Genomic DNA, 14201 nt, shown 5'->3' with positions numbered 1-14201 from the left:
ACATGCTAACTTGTAGGTCTATATCTAGTTTGCAACATTAATAAGGTGTATACTGAGTTTTGTCTTTTAATATTACGTTCTTAATTCATTAAGCCACGTTAATTATTTTTATAACTCTTTTCTAGGAAATACTTAAAATGAAACTGTGCATTGCTTTCTTGTTCTGTCCTCCTCTGCCTGTAAAGTCCTTTTAGAAAGGCAAATAATATCCGCATAGCTTTAAAGTGAATATAATATTAGTCACATCAACATTAGTATTGTTAATTTTTTTAATTGTTGTTGGTCATTTAAATGTATGTTTTTTTTAAATGACAGTTATCAGTATCGGAATTGGTATCGGCGATACTGGCCCTGTATTTACTTGGTATCGGATCGATACCAAAATTTGCAGTATCGCACACCCCTATTGAAAAGATGGTTCTCAAAATCATACAGTCATTGTTAGAAAGGGTTCAAATAGACAAAAATGCTGGAAAACCAAAGAATTAGTGGGAGCTGGAGGATTTTTCTGAAGAACAGCAGGCAGTTTAACTGTTCAGGACAAACAAGGGACTCGTGAACAACTATCACTAAACAAAACACACAGCTATGGATTATTCAGGTAACAACACAGTATTAAGAATCAAGGGGGTATAAACTTTTGAACTGAGTCATTTTTATAAATTCAACTATTAATTTCTCTTGTGGACTATATGTAAACATATTTTATGTGAAATACCTTATTCAGGTCAGTACTACGTAAAATAATAACATGCACTTTGCATGATCCCTGTGATTTTGGTAAAATAATTAACATTTTGCATAAGCTTTTGGCATTTGAACAGCACCCAGCTGGGATCATGCGTACACTCGTAGAAAACAATGTGTGTGAATTTTTAAGACGTGGTGCGGAGCAGCACTGCGCTTCTCGTCCGGTATGTGACCGCATTAAGGCTGGAATAGCCTCTTGTTTGTTGAGGTGGAACTGACACAGATGACTTTTAAGGGAAGACACTGTAAGCTAGGCTGGTAGTTTGCTTTTTCCACCGATGAGGATAGAGGAGAGGGCCACAGTTCAAGAGTCACGGTTCACTACTGTAATATAATATAGTAATGTAAGGATTTACAAAGAGACAACACCTAATGCCTCTTTGATTTATTGTTTATTTTGGCAAATCTGCTTTTCCACACAGAAATTAATATTCAGTGTAGCTCCTCCCACAACAACACATCATCAGTGAAGCTCCTCCCACAAGAATTACATCAACATTGAAGCTCCTCCCACAACAATCACACATTCAGCAATACACCAATAAATGCTGGAATATTCCCATCAGTTTACGAGTGAAGACGAGCATCAGAGCATCAGGAAGAGCTGAAATCTGCAGAGACTGAGTTTATTAAAGAGGACAGAGAGAAGATGAGAGATCCAGAACCCTGCAGAATCAAACACACTGAAGAACAAACAGGTTGGTGTTTATTCTTCATTCATTCATTCATTCATTAATAATGCTGATGGTTAAAAAACTGTTTTAGATTTTGGCTTGTTCTAACAGGAAAAAACTCTAGAGCTGTTGAATAATTTTGCTTAAGTATCACAACACAAGGGACACTTCCTATGATCGGTGTACTTTATTTTATTTTTTTACAACAAAATATATGTTAGATCGAGTCTCCACGCCAAATAAATAAGATCCAGTCCTTGATGTCAGATCCTGTCAGAAAATATCAATTTTGGACGCTTGAACATTTTGCGGATTTCTGCCTCCCTCGCTACGTAGTAATCACGTCACTACTAGAGCAAGCTCCTGATTGGTTAATCGCGTCATTCGCGCCAACCGCGCCGCAAGATGTCTATTCGCGTCTTTGCATTGACTTAACATGTAAATCACTCGCGCTTAACGCTTCATTCGCGTCTGGTGTGAACGCACCTTGACTCTCCCGGCGCAGTGTCGCGTCTCTCTGCGTCTGTTCTGTGCAGCGAGCGGCAGAGAAGCACCGCATTCAGCTGGCCGTACCGCAGCAGACTCGTCAGTAAATGAGTACAAAACAGCGTTTCCAAGCACTTGCCGCTAACTGACTGTTTGGGATTATAAATATGAGCATAGTTCATCTGCTAATATTATGCACTTTTTTTTGTTTGTTTATTCTTTAGTGTGTTACTCAGACGCAAGCAGTGCGCTGCATAGCTGCTCTTTAGTGTAACGTTAGATGCACGTTGATTTTATCAGACGATGTCGCGATTATAAATGAGAGTGACTCCTGGTTAACGACACGGGGTCGTGTTTAGTCACTATTTAGTGTGGAATTTTTCTACAATATTCGCTCATCATGACAGTAAAATAGGGCATTCTAAGTCAATCTACTGCAGTTATTCCTCTCAATCAGTAGAAAATATGGTTAACACCGGGGTCATGCATGAAAAAAAAAAAAAAAATACCGTCATATACCGTGAAACCGGTATAATTTTGAATAATACCGTGATATAAATTTTTGGTCATACCGCCCAGCACTAGTCTGCTCCATTGCAGATTTGATTGAAGGAATATTCTCTGAAGAGGGCCTGAGCCTTTTCATCACAGTGATCCACTCACAGGCCAAACTGCTATCCCCCTGGTCCTGGTCCTGGTCCTGGTCCTGGTCCGGTTCTGTTCCAGGTCCAGTGTCACAGTTTATCTTGCATTTTGTGTATCGACGCTGACCTGCCTCTAGCTTTCGGCAGATATTACGTAGTCTCAATTCCAAAAATCCAGAATGTGATGATCCAGATTATACAAACAAACAAACAAAAAAATTCTAAACAATACATTTTATTTTCTTCAGAATATTGACAATAGCATAAGTGTGAATATACAAGCCATGTGTTAGACTTTAACTTATAAAATTCCTCATGTGCATCAAAAAGTCGTAAATGAGTGAGACAAAAGCCCACATGACAACAGAAAAGCAATGCAACAAACATGTTTTTTCGGTAACACTTTACAGTAAGGTTCCATTTGTTAACATTAGTAAACTGCATTAATTAACATGAAAAGTACTTGTAAAGCAATACATTTTAGTTAACATTAATTTCAACATTAACAAACACAATTTTTGGCTTTAATAATGTATTAGTAAATATTTAATGGAGCTGAGCTAACAAACATGAACTAACGAATTTTTATTAACGAATGTTAATAAAGATTAGTAGATATTGTAACAAATGTATTGCTCATTGTTAGTTAACATATTGAAGGCTTTTATTATTTTGCCCATTGAATGACTTGCTTATTTATCATTTAGGTTAGCATTGCATGGATATTTACTAAATGTCCTGTTGTCCCTCTTTCTCTACAGGCTTGTGTTGTAGATGGCAAAATGATAATTAAGGTGCAGTATGAAAACCGCAAGAAATACATCAAATTACAAGCTGCTGATTTTGATGAATTCATTTCTGAAGGTAAATTTTCCTAGTTGGTTTAACCATTTTACTAACCAGTAATTCAGACTAAGTGGAGGTCATTATATTTTGTAATTTAAACAGTGTACCATGCTATGTTGTTTTAACATCACTTAGTCAGAGAAAAATTCTCCATCCCTGGGGACAAGATTACAGTGGAAGATGACTCTGGCACTGAGGTGGATGAAACCGTGTTTGCAGAATTATCCACAGTGGAAGGGATTTGCTTTGTTGTCAAGGACCGTCATGATGATGGTAAAAAATATATATATATATATTTTAAAGTGCCCCTATTATGGTTATGAAAGGTTCGTGTTTTGGTTTTGGGAGTCCCCAACAACAGGTTGACATGCATTCAAGGTCAAAAAACACTTAAATTTTCTTATATGCATTTAATTTGACCTTATTTGCTCAATGACTCACAAACAATTCGCTCAACAATTAATTTTTCCAAACCCCTCCTTTGCATGATGCTAATCTACATTGATTGGTCCGATTTCATTTAAAGCAGTGTTTGTGAGCTTTTAACGCTCCAAAAGCGGCACCTAGAGACAAAGAATGAATTTGCACTTTCATTCAGACAAGCGCAAATATCCAAGTTTTCCCAGGTCTGTGCGCACAACAAGTGCAACAAGCAATATGCTAATGTTTCATGTTGACGTCAACATGAAACAGCTTGGGACTCGTTTTAAAAACGACTCATTTCAATGATTCAGAGTCGACTCTTTCTTTTGAGAGACAATAACTTTATACACGGTGTACTTTAATATTTAAAAGTTTTCAGGATGTTTTCATTCACTTAGAGCTGTGTTACACGCTGCATGACAGCTCATTTTCAAAAATCTATAATAGGGGCACTTTAATTTATAATTTATCTTCCATCTGTTTTAATGGTAGTTCACCCAAAAATGAAAATTCTGTCATTAATTACTCACTCTCATGTTGTTCCAAACCCGTAAGACCTTCATTCATCTTCGGACCACAAATTAAGATATTTTTTGTTTCTGTCCCTCTGTTGACACAACAGCCGTGCATCATGGTGCTCTTGTGAAAGCATGTCGGAGATTGATGCAGAAGTGAGGAGATTTATTGAATTATTATTATTATTATTTTTTTTTTTTTTCTGTTGCCTCATAAATGAAGGTTTAAACCACTTGAAAGTGGTAGTTGCATAGGCTTGTCAATGGTGGCACCAAAACCTCTCAGATTTCATTACAAAAATCTTCATTTGTTTTCTGAAGATGAATGACGGTCTTATGGGTTTGGAACAGCATGAGGGTGAGTATTTAATGACAGAATTTTTTTTCATGTGAACTATACCTTTAAGTTAAGCATATGAACTGTAGTCATTGGATTAAAAAAAATAGCCAAACCAGTGAATTTTTCACTCTGGATTCCTCTAACTGTTCGGGAGGATACAAGCTGTTTCTGGCATGACTGAAAGCATGTCTTATTCTGAGTGTTTAATTTCAATGTCTGATTATAACTATGCTGCAGATAAGGTCAATTGTTCATTATGTCTTCTTTTTTTTCTAATATTCAGGCCCATATCATTCATCTCCTCCATCCACATCACGGCCCTCATACAGTGTGAGTTCCCTCCCTGTGTTCAGCAGTAGCAGTGACAGTGACATGTCAAGACAACCCAAATGTGTTAAATGTGATGAAGAACCATTACAGAGTGCTGTAGCTAAAGATGTAAGTTTATCATCAGATGTATACAATTAAATTTACTATGTAGGTAAATCTACTATTAGATTTCTAAATATCTATATTGCCATTGAATTAATGAGCTTTTGTTTATACAGCTGGTCAAACGTTTTAGATTTGTAATATTTTTAAAATAAGTCTCTTCTGCTCACCAAGGCTGCATTTATTTGATCCAAAATACAGCGAAACAGTAATAGTGTGAAATCACTTAAAAATAACCGTATTCAATTAGAAAGCAGTTTTTAAATATTTTCTAATTGAATACGGTTATTTTTAAGTGATTTCACACTATTACTCCAAACAAAAGCAGGAGGAACAAAAGTCCTGGAAGAATACGACAAAACTGGGACATTATGCGACAGTACAAGGCGACAAATGATCAACGTTCTTGCAGGGGACATGGTTGAGAAGGAAGGGTAAGTTTATTATATTATGCTTATTTTAGATCTGTGTATTAAATTGACAGCAGCATATACTAGCTGACTATGCTGTTAATATACATCAAACTACAAAAGAAAAACAGAAAATCACTCACTGCTCTTGCCTGAATTACATTAGTAGCTTGATAAGAATACATTACTGCTGTTAAATGCTCTAGCGATGAGATAAACATGGTGGACTATGTTCTGCTTACTCAGGGGAGGAGGTAAGCTAATAAGGCGGGTTATGCTGTCGCGGGCGGAGCCTGTTCCAAAGTGACGTAACTGGATAGAAAATGAAAATGCGTTGTTTTGAAACACGGTTTATGATTTATGGGAAATGTAAAAAAGAAAAAGGAGTGTATACATTGAAAACCCAAATTTATGTTCAAACACCATAAAAGTGAATTTCAATTAGCTCCCCTTTAAATCTAAATTTAGATGGGTTTTTTTTAATTGTGTTGCATTATACATCAGTGGTTGTCTGAATGAGCTTGGCAGAAAAAATGACAGTAATATGCCTAACTCTCTCTGTTGAAGTAATGTGGCAATTGTTCAACCCCTATAAAGCACAGTGGATTATGAATGTGAGCGGATAACAATTTCCCTATTTTTTTAATAGAGTCCCTCAACGAAGAACAAAGGAAAAGTATGCGTTGGGAATAATAACATTGTTCCCTGCATTAAAAGATCCTTTTTCAGCAAAAGGATATGTAAGTTGTGTATTTATTTTAAAGGGATAGTTCACCCAAAAATGAAAATCGTGTCATTAATTACTCAGTCATGTCGTTCCAAACCTGTAAGAGATTCATTCATCTTCGGAACACAAATTAATAGGGGTGTAACGGTACGCGTATCGTGTATCGAACAGTTCATGGGCAGTTCCATCCCTATCCCCTAACTACAGGGGTTAAAGCAAAAAAAAAAATCTTTTGACTGCATTAAAACACAACAGACACCATCAGACAGAAAAAGGAGAATCTCAGGTCTAGCCGTGCCTGTCAATCATTACAATAGTTTTTCAAAGTATATTCATTTAACAGGAAATGCATTCAAACTTCTCATGGATCATTAAAAGTAAACAGATATAACTTCAATCGATCTTAAATTTATAACTCATAACACAGATGAAACTATTTTACCAAAAAAAAATGCATCATTAAATGACGAAACTCAGTAGCATAACGCACGTGTAATGGCGGCCGTTACACGAGCTCATACTCTGAATAAACATACTCTTACAACGTTCATAACTTGAATTACTGATCTTACAATAAAGAAAGGGTAACACAAAAACATATTTCACACAGAAATTCCATAAACAATGAGTAACTAATAATAGTTAAGCACTTTTCTGAAGAGCTGATAAAAACACACCTCTCATCGCCATGACATCCCGCGAAAGAGAGAGAGTTACCGGAAATTACATCAGCTCTATCCTCGCGCTTACTCACGACATAACTTGCGTGGCAGCACTTCCTGGACATTTTGACTAAATTAACAAATTCATAAAAAGGGAAAACCAAAAACAATATGCAAGAAATACAAATATACCTGTATAAAAAAATGAAAATAATACTTAATATGTTGTGCTTGTAACCACATGACCGCGCATCACTCATGCAATCTCTCCTAATTACAATTTCAAAATAAAAGTCCCGTATATTAGTACCATTAATTAAAAGTAATTACAATAATCTAGTGTAACAACATTACACTTGCCACATAAGATACCAATCATATGAAATTAGTATTAATAAAAAATTAATTTGTACTACAGAGGTGGCAGAGAAGAACACAAAAGTGGGTATTTTCAGACGTTTAATGAGGCTCAGAGGTGGCATGAGTGCAATTAAATTCATAGATTCATGCGGACATTAATGTTTTAAATACAAAATTTCGAATACAGGAATATTAAATTATTTAAATAACTGAAATTATACGCTAAAAGTGAAACTGAAACCGCCAGCAGGTGGCGGCAAGTCACTGATTTTAATCACTGAATCATTCATTCAATTGATTCGTTCGAACGGCTGATTCATTCCGGAATGAAGCAAGTTGACCGTGTTTATGAATGGGTATTCATGAATCACTGACTCACTAGATTCGTTCAAAAACGCACTTTCATTCATGAATGAAACCGCTGTGTTTGCTTTTAGAGATGCACAGCGGCTCAGCTGTTACTTTATTTGGAACTATTTTCGTTGATGATATAGAGCAAAATCATGCAGTACTTGTTTAGTGATCTGTTGTATTAAATCAATATCACATCTGCAAACTCCCTTAATAATTATTAAAAGCTGTAACTCTCTCTTATCGCGATCTGTGGGCGCACAGAAAATGAGAGAGCGCGCGAGTGAGTTCTCAAGACTCATAAGCACGTGCAAATGTGATACATTCCGTCGGAACCTGCAGAAATGAGTATAATTATTATTAATAGCTGCAGTCCCGCACCAAAATTCAAGTTTTGCTCTCTGTTCTCTGCTAATAACCCGACTGTGAATGATGCGAGCGGCATATGTTGACAGTGAGAAGCTGCAGCCGTGGCGGGGATGATTTTTGGTGTGCCGGCATAAACAACAACAACAACACGCTACATGTTTCTTTTCCCCTCATTTCCCCCCTCAGTTATCCCTGATAACTAATGAAGTGAACATGGAGCAGTTTTTCCGTGAGCGGGAATGGAAAACCCGGAGTGGATCCAGAGCGGAGTGAATACAGAACGCTTAGAGCGGAGAGAGGAACGTGCTTTCACTCCACTCCAGGCTTTGATCACATCCCCCTCAGCAGGCTGAATACACCTCGTCTTTTAAGACCTATTCAAGCTAAAATTAAGACATTTATTACATTATTTGATAAATGTAAGCCTATTTACGACCTTTAAATTATGAAAAGTGAATTTAAGACATTAAGGACGGGCGGAACCCTGCAATTGACGGAAATCCGTCGTAGACTCGCAGCAATTAACGGAAATCCGTCGTAGCGACGGAGAACTTTAATCCCTGTAACTATTCTAACCCCTGACTTTTATTAATACAGTGAACATGTTATTACAAGGGGGCTCCTGCTATATGCCGATTATAAAGTTGAACCCAATTATCTTTCTGTCTTTTAGGAACATTTTTACGATGCCCAGAGTGGTTCTGGATTTCTTGCCTGGCGACTCAAAACCATCCAGAGGAAGACTAAACTTGAGTGCACAAAAATTAAAATGCAGACCGCAGGAGGAGGTGGTCTAACACAGGAGAGGGAGCTGCCTCAGACTGGTGATCAATTGGATGAAGAGTATTGTAAAGAGTCCATATCCTTGATGAACCACACCACGGACCGGGAAATTGTCATGCAGAAGATGAAGAAGACCTTCAACTATAGACAGCGCCTCATTCACAATTCTGATGAATCGCACACCATCCTCACTGTGTTTCCAAGGCTGCTGGACGCTAAAGGACTGGTAAGTAATGGCATCTTTTTTTTTTGCAACTACAATTCATATCTGTAAACTTAATATATGATTGACAGAAATATGAATTAAATAAAATTTCTGCTTTTGTTGCTGCAGATAGCTCAAGATTTTAGCCTCCTCTTTGGTCCACAAACAGCTGCCAAACTGCTGGAGAAGTGGCCTACATTCTATAAAGAAAAGGTGATCAGAGAAGCAGAGAGCCTTACTACCACCCCGGTGCTCCACAATTTGCTGAAGTTTGCCAGGAATCAGCACGATGATGAATCTCCAGAGGATCACCAAGGTATTCATTTCACTGCACTAATGTGACTTAACAAAAAAGGGAAAAGATTAATCACTGTTTTTATTTTTTAGAGTGGGACAGTGATACAGCATCTTTTCTGCTGTCTCTGCATATTCTGCTACCACAACCTTCCAAAAAGAAAAAACTGAAGATCAGCGCAACTCAGGCCATGGACCATCTAGTTGTATTTCACAAGGTATGTGCCAGGCTACAGTTTTTTATTTTTTATTTGGTAGCACAAACTACAGGGTTTCAACTGGGCACTGAAAAGCATTAAAAGTCATTTTATTTTTTTTTTGTAGGAAAAAACAAGGTTTTAAATAGCTTTAAAAGTAATTACATTTTATTCTTGAAGGCATTAAAAATGTTTAGATGGGTTTTGAAAACTTTTTTGCTCATTTATTTTGGAATATAGCATTCTTAATTTGAAAAATTAATGTTTGGACAGCAGTGGGCTGGGTTATGGAGGAGAAAAACTTAGAGCAGATAATGTAAATTTCATAATCGTTAAGAAAGTGCAGCTGGACAATTTTGTCGACAAATGATTATCTGCATCATTGTGAAATTGGATAGACATAAATTGTCAGAAGTATGGGATTAAGATTTGTTAATGTTCTTAAAGTCTCTTAAGTTTACCAATAGGGCTGGGTATTGTTTGAATTTTATAGATTCTGATTCCGATTCTTCTTATCAATTCCTAGTTTTGATTCCAATAAGAAAAAAAAATCCAATAAAAAATTTGTCCAATATTTATCCTATTTTGCCTGTCTTTTAACAAAGTGTTCTGTTGCAGCTGAATAACATGAGCAAAAATCAGCAGCATACAGAACACTTAGGCCTTTTACACTTAGGAACTTTTGCCTATGGATTTGCCAAACAATACCAGAGCAAAAACAACTTTACAGTTGATTTCAAACATTAAATTGTTAAAGTAAACTGAACTAGTTTCAGATACAGAAATTGAAATCAAAAGTTTAAAAACGCTATTGTTTTCTTTTCATAAATAAAATATACATTAATCTTCACTGAAGTTACGAAAGATATTCAGTCAAGATCAGTGAATGGTTTTCTTATGTTCTTTGTTTAACATTCAGTCCCTCCAGTTTTTCGCGATTCCGCGATCGCTGAATGCAATGCAAAATAAACAAAATGTCACATTTTTTTTGTGATCCTGCATAATTCGTCATTTAACCGCAAAATAATCGCAAAAAAATAAATAAAAGACCTCACATAACACAAAATTATAATCATCTAACTGACTTATTTTACGTTACGTGGATTCAGATGTTGTTCACGTGATGAAGTCTGTGTATGTGAGCGGTCAGTCAAGAAACAATGGCGGCAAAATTGTCTCACCTGCCTCCTCACATCACATCAGTGCCAAGGATTATCCCGATATACTGCAAGAGCAGGGCGGCGTTTCCGTATGGCAGAGTATGCAGTCGCCATACCCTAGCACAGTCAGGTGTGCCGTGGAAAATTATCCAAACTTCATACCTCTATTATAATTCGTTATTATTATTTTAAATCAGAGGGTTTTAAAAATGTTTAATCAATGATAAGCATTAAAAAGAGCTTGTCAGTAAAACTTCGTAATGCCATTGGATCATCAAGCTCTCAGCGAAAGTCAGAACTTCATCCGCCCATTCAGATTGACGCGCACAAGACAGCCTGGAGGAGACAGATCTCCGCTTTTGCAATGAAAGGGTAAATAAATAATTGATGTTTGAATAGTACAGCGTTTTCTTTAATCAAACACTATGTCTGTAAAGGATAATGTTTTTGTGTGCTTGAAGAGCGGAGAAGAAGTAGGTTATTTGCCGTCTAGCCAATATAGCCTACTACGTTTTAAATATCATGTGCATAAGCGCTTAATTTGAGATTTTGACCAAGTTTATTAAATAACAAGAAAAACTAAGCGCCCATATAGCTACAATAAATGTTATATAACCTGTAAAAGTTGATGAAAGCATATATTGCATGCACTTGCTGCCTCAGATAACAGTTACAGCCGTTCTAATGAGTCATTCGCTGGTCAAAAACTTTAACTCCATTTGAACTTGAATTTCATATAATGTTAAGTGCATTAAGTGCACGCTGATCAGTAAAGTCTGATACAATACCAGCGCTAACGACGCAGTGTTGTTTAATTATTTAATTTTTTCCCCTTCTATTTTTTATATATCAATATATCAGAATTTATTAAGAGACCAAAATACCAAATGTATGACTTGGATTTACAAGCAGTATGTACAGCTACAATACTTCTTTGTTAATGTTTACATAGGTAAGGTGGAAAAAGGGTGCTAAGGTTGTTTTAAAAGTTAAAATGTTTCAGAATTGACTAAGAGACCAAAATAAACCAGATTTATGCATTTTGTTTGTTATTTGTGAATATTGTGCATCTAACATAATACATAATCTGCACGTTTAATAAACTCCAGCTGGCTCAAAATCGCATGCGATTAATCGTGGAGCCCTATTGGGGACACTTAATTTCCAGTGATATTGTCGACTTGATTGCACAAATACTATTAGAACTGAACTGAGCTGGATGATGACATCACTGAATTCAATAATGAAATACCTTTAAATGAAAATTGAGTGTTTACTATTGTCCTTCTGCACTACCGACACACTATTTTCCTATTTGACACTGTAAAGCTGCTTTGATACAATCTGTATTGTTAAAAGCACTATATAAATAAAGGTGACTTCACTTGAGTTAATTTGGTAAATGTGATATCATAATTTAAAAGAAAGAAAAAAATCGCAAATTTGTCACAAATTTATGGAAATTACCACCACAAAATCAGTCATTTTGATCGCAAAAATCACACAAAAAAATCGTGAAATCCTGGAGGGACTGAACATTAATAACAGGCAGCACATTTACACATGCATTTTCTTTCACAACTGTTTACGTTCACTTAAGACAAAAATGGCTGTTTGTATGATTATATACTATGATGACGTATTTTTTGCATATTGGTCGGGAAATGTGAAAGAAGTCCGTTCTGGCTCAGAACAATCTTTTCTGTAGTTGAAATGTGTGGAACAGTTTGAGAACGGACACAGGCTGTTCTCTGTGGTCGCACTTCAGGTGTGTGTGTGGAAGTTATTTCCCTTCCTGCACTTAAATGGTGTAAAATCACATTAAAATGTGAACGCAGGAATCGCTAAGTGGAATTAAAATGCACATATGGAATATCTGGCTCTAGAAAATTTTCCATTCTAAAATGGAACCAGTTCTTGATACCCAACCCTACTCACCACGGTTGCATTTAATTGAACAAAAATACAATAAAAACATTATTAATGGGAAATATTATTTAAATTTATAACAACCATTTTTTAAATGGGAATTTATTTTAAATTATAATTTATTCCTGTGATTAAAAGTTGGATTTACAGCATTATTACTCTAGTTGTCATATTTTTGTGGAAACCATAATATATTACCATTTAAAAAAAAGCTAAGGTTGTGTATGGTATAAAAAAGGCATTTAAAAAAGCATTAAATTAGATTTCATGATATTTGCAAAAACCCTGAACTAGTAAGAACATTATGTAAACTGATATGTAATTTTTCCCACAGTCAATCAGGAGCTTAGAAGAACACTTGGAGAAAGTGGAGGGACATCGCCAGCCATACCTCCTTGCCTCTGGAACTCACAAGTGTGCCATCCATCAGCAATTACTACATTGTGATTGACAAGATGCTCATTCCATGCCAGGGAACCACGTCGTTGGCAGCCTTTGATGAACTATTCAAAGCGCACTTCGTTTTCAGTGTAAGCTATGATGATGCTCTCAGCCACATGTACACATTCCTCCAGACAACAGTCTACGGTATAGATGCTGACACCACTAAACAAAGTCCAAAGGTGAAGGAACTGAGAGCCAAGATCATGAACAAGAACTCAGAGTCAGAGAACAATGTTTAGGTGTTACATTTGTAGAGCATTGCATAATGCACCTAGTACATTAATTCAGCACTTCAAATATTTTCATGGCTTATATCCGGGCAGAAAATTTGTTCTTGTTTGTGCTCAGGAGCAGTGTTCACTACAGTATAACAGTTTTAAAGGTTTTAGAATGCATTTAAATAATTGTCATGAAACTGTTCACATGGACACAAGCAGTGATGTTTTGCAAACGTCCCATCAGTCAGTGCACAGAGCTCACAAGAAGATGCCTCTGAAATGGACCTAGATGTGATAAATGAACCATCAACATCTCATATATCAAAAGAACAGGCAAAAGATATGTGTGTATCGATGATAGCAAAGTTACAGGGCAGTGGTGTGGCCAATAGTGTTGTGTTATCTGTTGTTGAAAGTATGGAGGAGTATGTTGATGAAGTTCATGCAAATCTTAAAGAACAAGTGCTAAGTGCAGTGCCTCCTGACAATCCATGCAGAGATGCAATTGAAGAGGTTTTCAGCAATACTTTCAATCCATTTAGTGACTTAAACACAAACTGTAAAATTAACAAGTATTTTAGTGAAAAATGGGGCGTTGTCGAACTGGTGGAAATTCATTTAGGAGTGAGGTTTGATTCAAAGAGAAACAAAACATCTGGAGTATATGAACAAGTGCCAGTAAATGACACTTTCATTTATGTACCTCTGTTAAAAACATTGGAGTTCATTTTCAAGAATGAAGAAGTGTGTTGTCAGATGAATAAATCTGCTGCTCTCTGCAACATCTACCAAGACTTCTGTGATGGAAAATACTACAAACATCATCCACTGTTTTCAAAATCAACAAATTCATTGCAAATTCAAGTTTATTATGATGAATTTGAAACTGCAAACCCTCTCGGGTCAAAACGTGGTGTTCATAAGCTCGGATGCTTATATTTTACACTCCGCAACTTGCCACCACGTTGTTGACATAGCATCA

At 36.3% G+C, this 14201-nt stretch overlaps 1 pseudogene; it reads left to right on the top strand.

Moving 5' to 3' along the window:
* The first annotated feature begins 2900 nt into the window (after positions 1–2900).
* On the top strand, positions 2901–13837 carry LOC131536547 (uncharacterized; annotated as a pseudogene).
* Positions 13838–14201: the final 364 nt, after the last annotated feature.

This window comes from Onychostoma macrolepis, chromosome 03, assembly GCF_012432095.1.
Source record: "Onychostoma macrolepis isolate SWU-2019 chromosome 03, ASM1243209v1, whole genome shotgun sequence".
NCBI classification, from domain to species: domain Eukaryota; kingdom Metazoa; phylum Chordata; class Actinopteri; order Cypriniformes; family Cyprinidae; genus Onychostoma; species Onychostoma macrolepis.
Note: the sequence above shows the minus strand (reverse complement) of the source record. Positions and strands in the feature narration are given on the sequence as shown.